Source organism: Rattus norvegicus, chromosome 10 (genome assembly GCF_021556685.1).
Source record: "Rattus norvegicus strain SHRSP/BbbUtx chromosome 10, alternate assembly SHRSP_T2T, whole genome shotgun sequence".
Taxonomy (NCBI): Eukaryota; Metazoa; Chordata; class Mammalia; order Rodentia; family Muridae; genus Rattus; species Rattus norvegicus.
In genome coordinates this window covers 110,508,698-110,519,110 of record NC_141543.1, presented here as the reverse complement: position 1 = coordinate 110,519,110, position 10,413 = coordinate 110,508,698, and the positions used below count along the sequence as shown (strand labels likewise).

At 55.9% G+C, this 10,413-nt stretch overlaps 1 protein-coding gene across 27 annotated transcripts in view; it reads left to right on the top strand.

Annotated features, from left to right (window-relative positions):
* The first annotated feature begins 4,774 nt into the window (after nt 1-4,774).
* Rbfox3 (RNA binding fox-1 homolog 3) overlaps nt 4,775-10,413 on the top strand; it is a 438,563-nt gene continuing 432,924 nt past the window's right edge. For 25 of the 27 annotated variants that reach the window (XM_087571022.1, XM_087571001.1, XM_087571013.1 and 22 more), the window contains exon 1: nt 4,789-5,043. The gene's annotated coding sequence lies outside the window, so the exon portion shown is untranslated. 27 annotated transcript variants of the gene reach the window in all.

Here is a 10,413-nt window from a genome sequence, read left to right as displayed (position 1 = left end):
AGGCAAAGAGCATCATCATCTGTGAGAACGTTGGGGAGCAAGAACAGCTGTGATGTGGGTACTGAGGCTGTGTTTTTGTTGAAATGAATACCCTTCTGCCTCACCACCAGCCACATGGCCAGGGGCTACAGCATGGTTTTGCGATCTGGTTAGAGCACCTGGCTTGTGCTCAGATGACCTCAAACTCATGACCCTGAACCTGATCCTCCTGCTCCAGCTTTTCTCCCAGGTGTTGGGATTTCAGGTGTGCACCACTGCACCGTGCTCACAGTAAAGCTTTGCGTTCCCACTGGTGCTTTTGTGTGGGGGCATTAGTGGGTTGTTTCACTATTACATTTTTCAAGTCGTGGCACCCCACACCCCGCACACACTAATGACAGGCCAAAGAGGAGACCCTGAAGATAGAGGAGGTGGCAGAAGGTCTGGGTGGGAGCAGGGAGACACAAATGCATGTGGGTTTGCAGGGCTGGGGGCCCATCCACCTCTCCGAGTTTATAACTGTGTTGAGCAACCTTGGACTGCTTTCTGCTGGATGACAAGGCTTCCGTGGGGTAGCATAAACTCAGCCTGGGGTGCAGAACACCTGTGGGGCTAATAGAGTCTGATGGGAAATCCTTTTAGCTTGACTTTCCGTGAATGCTTTGTCGTTGAACGTGTAAATTGGCGTAGATGGGAACACAGGGAGGTTCTATGTGCGGTGCACATGTGCCAGGATTCTCTAGAAAAACAGAGTTGATAGAATGGATATTTAGGATATGTTGCTGACTGCACTAGAAAGGTTGAGACTCCAGCATCCAAAGTCTCCAGCATCCAGTGTCTGTTATCTTGCCCTGTTGAGACTCCTGAATGGAGTCCGAAACTTGAGATTTATTTTTCTTTCCATCTTCAGTGTTTTGTATTTGTGAGAATATGCTCTGATGTGGGTCAATTCCTATCCATTGTGTGGAGAATTCCTTGAATTAAATAATTTGCGACGCCCCCCCCCCCTTCTCTCCTTCCTTTGTGCGGGTGCCAGCTCTCATGAGCACACCATCTAATTTCTCCTCCTTTTCTACCCCCCTCCCCTTTGTCTTTTTGCTTTGCCTTCTGGAACATTCCCTTACTTTTATCTTCCAACCAGTCTGCTGAGTTTTTTTGTTTCGGCTCGCATGCTTTTAATTCCCCGGCCCTTTTTTGTTCTCTAAATGTTCTTAAAATAGCATCCTGCTCCTGGTTCTGGTTGCAATATCTCTTCTGATCTCTTTGAGGATATTAAATATGTCTATTTCTGATATTTTCTCCTCCCTGTCCAACGTCTGTCTCCTCCAGCCCTCCCCCCCGGTCCCTCCCCCAGGGAAAGTTGTTCAGCGGCTCCCTCTTTTAGAGCCTGTGCTTAGAGTTCTGCTGGGTCTGGGCTGCCAGCATTAGGGGAGAGGCCTGTAGAACTGACCCTCAATGTTAAGTGGGGCTCGTGTCCTGGTGCTTCTGGCTGGGAATCCTAAAGGTAGGTGTAGGGTTCTTTCCTACTGCTGATCGGAGTTCCAAGGGCAGGCCCTGGCTCTGATCTAGAGGGTTAGGAGAATGGGGCTATGGGGCTGAGTGGGGCTTCCCAGGCACTTGGGACTCTGCCTTCCTCCCTGCGCAGCAGGTGGGACTCAGGTGAGCTCCAGGCCTGTGTCCAGCCCTGTTTCTTTCCAGCGGTCCACAACACGTGGCTGTCCTCTCTGCAACACCGCCAGCCTCTCGGTATTTGTGAGGGAACACCACACATTATCACTAACCGATCGAAGCAGTATTGATCACCTTTTTCTCAGTGCTGATACAGAATACATATAAAGCAACCCAAAGGGTTCACTTTGGCTCTCAGTCTTAGGGTGCGGTCCATCATGGTGGGGAAGGCATGGTCTCAGGAGTGTGAGGCGGCTGGTCATACCCGGCTGGTCATACATATCGCAACCTCAGTCAGGAAGCAGAGAGAGATGACTGTTGGTGTTCAGCTCTGTTCCTCCTTTTTACTGAGTTGAGGACCCCAGCCCATAGAATAGGATCAACCATATTGAGGGTGAATCTTCCCGACTCAACTCCCCCTAAAGCAGGAGTTCTCAATCTGTGGGTGGAGACCCATCCCACAGGGCTGGCACACCAGATATCCTGCATGTCACATATTCACATCATGATTCGTAACAATAGCAAAATTGTAATGATGAAGTAGCAGTGAAAATAATTTTGTGGCTGGGGGCCACCACAGCACGAGGAATGTATTTTAGGGTCACATCTAGATACCCGTTTCCTATGAGAATGTGGATGCTGACAGATTGACGATCACGATTCTCTTAGAATCTCTTTTTGTGCCTTGCTGTATCTTTCTGAGGGAGAGCTGTGACCTTGCGATGGCTAGAGTGGTATCTTCTACATCCTCATATTCTTCAAAATGAAGTTTCTACAGGGCTTCATGGATGGCTCCGTGAGAGCACTTCCTGCTCTTCCAGAGGACCAGAGTTTGGTTTCCGCCATCCAGTCAGGAGGCTCCTAACTGCCTATAGCGTCAGCCATTGGGAATCTGACTCCCTCTTCTGGCTTCTGAGGTCACTACACTCACTTGGCGTGTACACACACACACACACACACACACACACACACACACACACACTAAAAATAACATCTTTGTTAATCTCAGCATAGAGTTATATTCATAGGCCCTGTCACTCTTTTCTGGGCAGATCCTTTGATGGCCTCTGGGCCCACAGGGCATATGCTCCGGGGCCTGTTCTTGAGGGATAACCTACTGGTCAGGCCACATGGCTGCCCCTGGCTACAGGTGCCTGCTTCATTCAGTTTAGTACCAAGCTTTCTGAGTGGCTGACTGTGCTGTTTGATTGGAACCTGTCTGGAGACTGGAAGACGGCTTGGTGCCACCTGCAGACCTTTCTGGGAATGACCTCTGGAGGTGGCTTCGTGACTAGGGTTTCAGTCCTGAGCCGTTTCACTTGAAGCTCATGGCTTGTTCAGTGCAGTATGGGGAACCAGACTTTGGTCTCTGGGAGGGCTCTAAGAGCAGGATTAGAAGGGCAGTAGGAACTGGACCACAGGGGAAGGGCTTTCAGGGCAGAAGAACCAGGAGGGAGACACCATTGACCCAGGGAGACGAGACAGGTTAGTGATGGGTGTGTATGAGCCTAGCCAGCAACCCCATGACATGAAAGCTTGGGTCACCAGATCACATAGAAAGAAACAGTTGGTCTGTAGTAGCAGAGCTGTGCCATCTCAAATTTGGGGCTGGGGCCATCTCAGAGACTCTTATGAATGTCCAAGAGACAAGGTGTTTATATTCAGTTGCAGGGCTAGGCTGCTTACTTGCTCTAAAGCACGTGATTCCCACTGGGCAAGACAGATCAATGGCCCAGACAGGCTGAAGGACCAGAATTAAAAGCTCCCGAGAAGGCAACAGCCACTCAGCTTGAACACTGTCTGCCCTCACTCTGTAGGTAAGGCAGTGTGCAGCCCAGCTAGCCAGAGAGTACCTCAAGGCCATTCTTACTCTCTCTCTTCTCCACTCTGTCTAGTTGCCCTATACACGGAGCTCCAGGCTCCATGGTATGTGCCTCAGACTGAAAGCTGTAGTTAGGTGCAAGAAACAGGCCGGTCGTTTTACAAACAGCACTCAGCAACCTGTATCAGGCTTTTTTTTTTTTTTTTTTTTTTTTTAGATTGCAAATGTCCTCTGAGAGCACAGGTTCCCAAGTCCAGGCACTGCATGGCGGTCGTCTTTTACATAGAACAGTAGCTGCTCCAGTCCAAGCCTTTGGGAGTCAAGTAGGCTTTTTGCTCAACTCTGGAGCCAAATGCTGGGGGCTGACCCTACTGTTATACCTGGGTCTCATCTTGACAGCTCAGAGGCAATGATGTCTTCCTCCCAGCCCCTTTCTCTCCCCAACACTAGAGATGCCAGCCTTCAGAGCATGCTAGGCTCTCTTTCCCTGGGTTGGGGGAGACTGGAACGCTTCCGATTTTTAGGTTCTCCTAACTGACCTGGATGGAAATATTTAAGGCCACAGGATTATCAGTGGGGACAAATGTGTGCTCCCTGTGTCCTCTTCCAGGGTAGGCCTCCCGCCTCCCTGCCTGCCCTGTGATTCTCAGGAAGGCAAGGCATGGAACTCCAGGCCTATTAAGGGTCTTCCCCAGCGGCCAGTTAGGCGCGGGCGCTGCAGACTAGCTGGAGAGGTGTGGGGGAGGGGACATTCATTCCTGCCGTTCAGCGACCAAGTCTTTCTAGGGACCCCTGGGCAGAGAGAGAGAAACTGGTCCCAGCGGAATGAGGGTGCAGGGGTCCTGCTAAGTGTCGCTAGTGATGACTTACACTGAGATCGCCCAGGAGAAGGGAGGGAGGAAGGGGAGGTGAGACCACGGTGGTGGTGGTGGTGGTGGTGGTGGTGGTGGTGGTGGTGGTGGTGGTGGTGGTGGTGGTGAGCTCGGAGGAACCCAGCTGCCACTGAGCTCTAGGGTGCCCTGCAAGTCTCACCAGCCTACGCATCCCTGTTGTTAAGAGGCTGAAGCTGGGACTCCAGAGCTCCTGTGGCCACATTCAGCTGGCTCGCGTCCCTCCCTGCCCCGCCGCCCTCCCTGGCCGCGCGACCGCCGGAGCCCCCCCCCCCCCTTCTCGCCGAGCTGCGCGCTCCGCCCGTGCAGCCGCCACCACCGCCACCGCCGCCGCGTGCTCCTGCTGCCTTCTCGCTTCAGCCGAGCCAGCCAGAGGAACGAGGGGGGGGGGGGGAGAGAGAGAGAGAGAGAGAGAGAGAGAGAGAGAGAGAGAGAGAGAGAGAGTCGGCGAGGCAAGCGGAGCGGGGACACGGAGCCGTTGCTCCGGAACCAGCGGAAACCTCCTCCGAGAGCAGTCGGGAGCCTGCCCCAGCAGCTCGCGTGATCGCCGGAGACGCTGCGGCCGCCACCGCCGCTCCAACCCGGCCTCTCGCGCTCCTTGCCGCCGGCTCGCCTGGGCGGCCGGGATGCAGCCGGGGCATGGCCGCCAGGGCCCCGTCACCTGCCGCGGGGAACGCTGAACCCGTGAGTAGCAAGACCCTGGGCTTCCACCTCGGTCATCACCATCACGAGGGGCCGGCTGGGACTGTGGGCACGGCCCGGGGAGGGGCGCACGGGACCCCGCAGTGGGAGGCGGGGCCGGCGAGGACGCGGGGCTGTGGAGCATGGCCAGGGACAGACCTGAGGTCGCGCGAGGATGGGGTGGCGCCCTTGGGGGTCAGGGGTCCGCGCGCGGGGTCGGGGTTCCTGAGTTCTGCGGGGGCTGGGGTCCCGGCTCCGGGCTTAGGGCTCCGCAGGGAAACCAGAGGGGAGATTTTGTGAATGGGAAGGCCCAGGGTCAGGCTCCATGGAGACACCAGGGAGTCCCGCGCGCTGCGTGCCCGTGGCGGCGGCGGCGGCGGCGGCGGCGGCACAATGCCCGGCTCTGGGAACTCCCAGACTGGGGGGAAGCCGTGGCGCGCGGAGATCCCAGCCCGCGGGGCACATCAGAGAGGCGGCCCCAACCCGAGGGGCTGGAAGCAGGACTGGCGACCCTGATGCGCTGCGGCGTGCGGCTCTCGCCACCCCCAGTCTCAGGAGAGCTGCTGGGTTCCAGGAGGAGAGCCGACTGAGGAACTGATGACCCCCAAGGAGTTGTGGGAGGGCTGAGGTCCTCCTCGGCTCCCTCGGGAGGACCAGGGCCCGCAGCGCCCCGGCATGCGTGGTACGGGCGCGGGTGGCGCGCAGGGCTCTCCAGTCCGAGAGCTGGGGGGCGCTCGGGGCCGAGTCTTCCCACAGGCGTGAACAAGGATCGGAGGTTACTGCTCGCTTAGGCACAGCCACAGGGCCGGGACAGCCTGTTTGGGAAAGCTTTGCTAAGATGGTCTGCACCACCCTAGCCCAAACTTTCTGACTAGTGGCCCCATGGGGCGGCGAGGCTCGTTTGCGGCTGTCTTCTTCAGGAGAGGGGTGTCAGGGGGTGGCTTCAGGCCGGCGGTCCTTTGGGGGCTCCCTGATGAAGCTTCGCCTCTATCCATTGGCATGCAGCCCCTCAGTGTCCTGGCCACCCAGGTCTCGCACCCAGTCTGTTAAGGCGCGGCGAGCACGAAGGGGCATCGAGACCCTACTAGACAGCTGGAGCAGACTCAGGGTCTTGGGTCTCACATGAGGTTGGGGGTTGGTTGGCTGTTCACGAAGCCCACTGACGTCGGCTAGTATGGGGGGGAGGACGAGGTGAGGAAAGTCCAGAAGGCAGAGCCACATTCTTGCTCCCCCTTTTGGATTCTGCTTTTCAGACGCACTCTAATTATTTAATGGTCACTTTTAAAAAGGACGCCGGAGGCGCCGGTAGTCTTTCGATGTGCGAGGCACCCACAGTGGAAGCTAAGGACAGGGACTGAGAGATCCTTTCTTCTGGGCAAGTTCCTTCCTCCTCCGGCTGGAGGTGAAGTGCCTTCTGGTGCACGCAGAGTCGTTAATTTTCTGTCACAAACGTTGGCCAAGCTGGGGACGCCTCGGGCGTGCATCGGGGAGTCTAGGGCCCAGAGTAGGTACGGGGCTAATGGAGTAGGGTCTCGGGTAATGAGGTTTTTCAGCAGAAATCAGCTTTGGTTTTACTGGTCTGCAAAAAATAATGAAAAAAAAAAGTACAAACATTACGGCAAAACGAGCTCATTAAGTGCGCATCGCGGATCAGGGCGGATGTCTTAATCAGGCTGCGCTGGTAACGGGGATATTACACTAATTAAAACCAGACCCTCCAGGTGAGCGACTACTGGGAAGGGAGAAAGTTGTAGAGAAGGCGCCTGCTGGTGGAAGACAGGCGCTGGCGGCTGCGAGGCGGTCAGGGCCTCTGTAGGGTGGGCTCGTGGGTCAGGGGGCGCCTTCTCAGGGCCAGCCCCTCGGTCTCCCGCGGGCAGGGAGCTCCCGTGGGCCCGGAGGGAGGATTGAGCTGCCACCTCCGCCCTCCCCGGAGACCAGAGGCCTCCCTGCGTGGGAGCTAAGCGCACTGCACACTCGGGGAAGCAGCGCTTAACCCCTCCTTTCCCGACTGGGCTTGGAGCTGGGCTGTCTCCGCGCTGGAGAGGGGGAGATGGGGAACCCACAGGAGGCTAGGGAGGCGAGGCAGAGCTGAAGGGGGAGCATCAGGCCCATCAGGTGCTCCTACAGAGGCAACTGAGTGCCAGGGGAGGTTTGGCCAGGTCGTACAGGCTGTTTGCCCTGAGCCACCGAGGATTTCTGGTACAGATCAACGTTTTCAACCGCTCTGCATGCCCTCCCACTCTCGCCAATGAAAGAGAACCCGGACAATTACTCTGTACCATCCTTCCTGGAGGCCTGGGACCCAAGCAACCAGATCGTCCTGGGTCTATAGGAAGAGCGTGGAGTCTAGGAAAGTCTCATAGATCGGGCCTCTAGCAGTGCTGTGCCTTCACCTTCGCTGCAAAGGCTCCACGACCTCAGGCAGAGCCGCAGCAGGCCTGGGTGAATTTACTGCCCTTCAGCAGGGACCAGACGCTGGTCAGGAGCAAAGGCCGACCCGCCACGCAGCCGCACAGAGGTCGGCAGCACCAAGGACAGGGCTAGGGCCGAGCTGCCGCGTTCCACCTCTGCCTGGCTGTGTCCTGTGGCCACTGAGACCTAGGACTTAGTCCTCATCCTGCCTGGAGGGCACAGGAGGACTCCTCATGCCACCAGGGTCAGGGTGGTCCAGGCCAGAGCAGAGGTAATTACAGCAAGGAAGTCTCCTGGGCGTCATTCCCCAGTGTGTGGTCTTGTGGCAGCCAGACAAGAGAGATGGAAGGGCTATTTGATGCATGGGGATGGACTAGGCAAGCAGAGAAGATGCCATTTCTTAGCACCTGGTCTTAGCTAAGCTGGCTCAACAGGGTCTGGCTCCATTGTGTGGCCTTCTAGCTGGCATCCTGGTACCTGCCTGCTCCCTTGCTATATAGAAGCTAGAGGCCCTGCTCCTCAGGGCAAGATTTACCTGCCCCTCCCCCACAGTGCAGACGTCTTTTGGACTTGGATGGACCATGGGGTCAAACAGAAAGGCTTGGACCAGTAGAGCATCTGTCATACCTAGAAGTGCCGATTCGTTGGTGGCGATGGTGGGGGATATTCTGGGGCAGGGAGGAGAGGTGAATCTGTCCACCGGTCAAGAATTGAGATGTTATTTCTGAGTGACTGCAGCACGAGGCTCACCTCCCCGCCCCCCCTCCCCAGTCCGTCCCTGAGCTTGTGAGGTTTGGTCTGTTGTCTCTCTCTCTCTGTTTATTTATCTCCTTCACTCCTGCCTGATACTCCGTTATAAAGACAAATGGGGCCTGGCACGCAGCTGACGTGCGTGCAGTGAGGAATTTTTTATTTTTGAACAAGTGAGGGGGAGAAACCATCTCGAAAGTTTCCCCCTTCCACAGAGCTGTCTCTGCTGGGGAGCCCGCCTCTCCCCTCATCCTCGCCTGCAGCAGGCCTTCCTGCCTGCGTGGGCCCCCGGCTTCGGCTTCGCAGACACCTCCCATTTGTATCAACATCTTTTGGATTAGCTGTTTGCCTCCCCCTATCCTCTCCTGAAGCAGCCCAGCATTTTCACAGGTTCATGAAACATTCAGGGCAGCCTAAACATCTTGTTTTCTGCCGCCTTTCTGAAGTCAGCTGCCATTCCAGGCAGCAGGGTCTCTTGTTTAATTTTTATGTTCTGCTTCATCTCTTTCTCAGAGCACCCTGTGCTTTCTGGGCCGGGTGGATGCTTTTGGGGTTTCCTGCCGTGCTACCCTTGAGTAGCTGACAGTGGTGGAAGGGAGGTGATTTCTAGGTGCATAGTGGGGCCTGCTCTATGCTAGGGGACCAGTGTTCTGACAGGGGTGCCTGGGGACCCATCCGATGCACCACCCGATAATCACACTCTTCAGAGCAATGCTCTTAGTAAATTACTGTGTTATCACAGCTTCCCCAACACTCACTTGACACCAAAACATGCCTCAGAAGGTGACTTTAGATAATGAAGAGTATTACGATCTGTCACTGCATGTGAGAATGTTTCCTCTGGCAGCCCGGGGCAGGCTCAAGTGCACACACACACACACACACACACACACACATTGCATCTGCACAGAGGCTGCAACATGGAGAGAGAGGGGGACTGGATTAGCTGCCCCCAACTCAGGAGCCACTGAGAAGGGTCCTCTGTGCAGGATGGCCAGCATGAGGAAGCCCCGTGGTTTGGGAAAGGATATGGCTTCCCTTTTGCTTTTGTGGTTTTTCCCAGTCCATCTCTCTGTTGTGGGGATGAAACTCCGGACCAAAGGAGGCCTGAAGAAGAGGTTTATTATGTCTTACATTCATTGCATCTACCATGGAGGGATGTTGGAGGCAGGAACGCAGAAGAGACCATGGAGGGATGCTGCTTACTTCCTCTGACTTGCTCAGCTCCCTTTCTTGTACAGCCCAGAACCACCTGCTTGAGTTGCATCCCCAACAGTGGGCCCGGCACTCCTGTGTCAATTAGCAATTAAGGAAAAGTCCTGCAGACACCCCCACAGCGTAAGCCCATCTGGGCAGTTTTCAGCTGAGGTTCCCTCTTTCTAGGTGACTCCAGGTTCGTGTCAAGTTGACAGCTGGCGTTAAGAGAGCCAGGGTCTTAACGGGTGCCTCCCTGAGGTATCTGAGTTCATGGAGTCTCCAGACTCATCTTTGTGCTTCTCAGAAGCCAAACAGAGCTCTGTGGGAGGGGCCTAGGCTCTGTGGGCGGGGCCTAGGCTCTGTAGGAGGGGCCTAGGCTCTGTGGGAGGGGCCTAGGCGCTTGTGCCTCTTGGCGGCCCTGGCTGTATGTCAGGTCTAGGTCTGAGGGGCAAGCTCTCGGTACCCTCTTGCCTCCATTGGCCGTCTCTTTTGATTATTTGGCAGGGTGGCTGTGGCACAGACGCTAAACAAGAGAGGATGACAGAAAACAAGGATGAGCCGGGCTATTTCCCCGTCAGCCACACACGTTCTCAAGGAAGGGAGATGTGGACTCCAGAATCCTCCTTACAAGTAAAAATGGAAAAATAAAAGCAAAAACAACAAGAACAACAACCCTTCCCTTCTCTCCAGTCTCCACTCCTGCACAGTACACAGCCAGCTCCCACCTCCCCTGACTGAGAGAGAGGCTCCTGCTATCTCTGGTCACACCCACCCACTGAGGGGGGTCTCCAGTTTCCTGTTAGGCCCTGAGGCAGAAGACTCCTAGCCACAGTTCTCCTTCAAGATCCCACTACCTAAGGCCAGGACGCTGCTTTCCCAGCAGAAGGACCCCGTGCACATTTCTAGTGCTGCTTTGCCCAGTTACAGCTTTGCTCATTGTACAGACTGAGACCTTTCGCTGGGGTCTCAGGGACAGGAGCAAGGTGCAGAGCCGCTCTCCTCGCTCCGCATTCC